Source organism: Anabrus simplex, chromosome 1 (genome assembly GCF_040414725.1).
Source record: "Anabrus simplex isolate iqAnaSimp1 chromosome 1, ASM4041472v1, whole genome shotgun sequence".
Lineage (NCBI taxonomy): Eukaryota > Metazoa > Arthropoda > Insecta > Orthoptera > Tettigoniidae > Anabrus > Anabrus simplex.
In genome coordinates, this window is record NC_090265.1 from 816744856 (window position 1) to 816746935 (window position 2080).

The following is a 2080-nucleotide window of genomic DNA, read 5'->3' on the forward strand; positions in this document are numbered from 1 at the left end:
ATTATTATTTTCTTTCTTCAGCTTATTCCAATTAATTTTGAGGTCGTTGTAGCCACCAAAGCTTATTTTGGTTTCGTACGGCGGTTTAAGACCGGATGCCCTTCCTGACACAACGTGATTCTTGAGATGAAAATCTCGACCCACATCGACCGGGATTCGAACTTCAACCTTCAGTTAATCCATTGGGTTAATCACTCCCCTGCTTATTATTATTATTATTATTATTATTATTATTATTATTATTATTATTATTATTATTATTATTATTATTATTATTATACCTGCCTCTGTGGAGCAATAGTAGAGTGTCGGCTTTCGGATTATGAGACAAGGGATTGAATCCTGGCAGAAGTAGCCGGATTTTGGGAGAGAAAGGGACGATTAACTCCGCATTCCTTGTCGTACGATGTCGGCATGTAAAAGACATCTGTTGATAGATTTGTTGTTAACCAGACTAAATTAATTAAATCTAAGCCGTAGATCGACCAACGGAGATCTGTGCCTCAGCTATCTGGTAGAGGAAAACGGAAAGTAGAAATTGACCGGATAGCTGAGGTCATACCCCCTAAACCCCATGGCACGACAGCCCTTGAGGGGCCTTGGCCTACCAAGCGACCGCTGCTCAGCCCAAAGGCCTGCAAATTACGAAGTGTCGGTCGTGTGGTCAGCACGATGAATCCTCTCGGCCGTTATTCTTAGCTTTCTAAACCGGGAAAAAAGGGAATTGAGCCAACGGCACGTGGTGTTCCCAAGCGGTCACTCATCTAAGTACTGACCACGCCCAAAGTTGCTTAATTGCGGTGATCGGACGAGAACCGGTGTATTCAACATGGTATGGCCGTTGGCAGCTGAGATCATAACTATTATCATTTTTGCTACGCCGCTTTACGCACACCCTGGTGAGGTCTGGGTACAAACTGTCTCACACTTGGCCCAGTTTTACGGCAGGATGCTCTTCCTGACGCCAACCCTATCTGGAGGCATGTATTCACTATTGTGTGGTTTTGTAGGAGTTCGTATTAAATATTCAAAATACTGTTTTACTTAGCCGAAGAGACACCAGTATTTGTTTATCTCAGTTGGTAGATGACAGCGGGGCGAGCAGCGGTCATGTCACTGGACCGAGTACAGTCATCATATGAGTCTCGAATCACCAAAAGGACAAGAAGAAACTTTTAGAATAATTTGTAAGTGCTGCAAATGCTAAAAGAAAAATACGATGAATTCATAATGGAATGTTTATTTCAGGGTCTAGCGACGTTAAAGTGAAAGGAACCATTGTATGACCACGGACTGACCGACCGACTGACTGACTGACTGATTGACAAGTCACAGATCTAACACGTTACTGTACCTGACGATAAAATGGAATGACAAAGGATGGGACGTAAATAATTAGTAACTTACTTCCAGGATGAGGACACTTCATTCAAGGTAGTATGAATCAAAGAAATATTCACCAAGCAAGAATTCAAGTTACGTTCTTATTTTCACTGAAACAATTTGTCAAAGACTATTCACCCAGGAATGTTCGTCCAATAAGACGATTCTTCTTCTATCTTCAACAGCCGTCAATTATATCCGTGACGAAGGTATCCCCTTCCTCTGGCAGGTAATCCAGTATAATGTTTCATCAAAATATTTAAGTGAAATTATGCATTTCCCTTTGTAGGAATTGTTGTTTTTACAGAGATTACAAATTATATTGTCACGACCGAGCGTATGGCTGGGCGGTTTGACCACGTAGCTGTCAAATTTCATTCGGTAGAGAGTGGACTCGAACCCACTGTCGGTAGCCCTGATTAGTTTTCTGCGGTTTCCCATTTTTACAACAGGCAAATGCGGGAGCTGTACCTTAATGGAGGTTCCTATTCCATCGTCGCCATAAGACCTGTCTGTGTCAGAGCGAGGTAAACCAAATCTTAAACAAGCAAATGTCAGAGTTGATCTACACCTCCCATGAAATTTCTTACTAATCAGCGTCTTATGGCAGCACTAGCACAATAAACAGTGCTTAGTGTTCAATCATTCGTGTACAATGGACTCTCCAAATGAGAGTGATAAAACTACGCGAGAATAT

General features: G+C 41.9%; 1 non-coding gene across 1 annotated transcript; it reads right to left on the reverse strand.

Annotated features, from left to right (window-relative positions):
• Nucleotides 1-727: 727 nt before the first annotated feature.
• Nucleotides 728-846, reverse strand: LOC136859461 (5S ribosomal RNA). Its single transcript, XR_010859024.2, has one exon. It is a non-coding gene; the product is annotated as a 5S ribosomal RNA (ribosomal RNA).
• Between the last annotated feature and the right edge of the window lie 1234 nt (nucleotides 847-2080).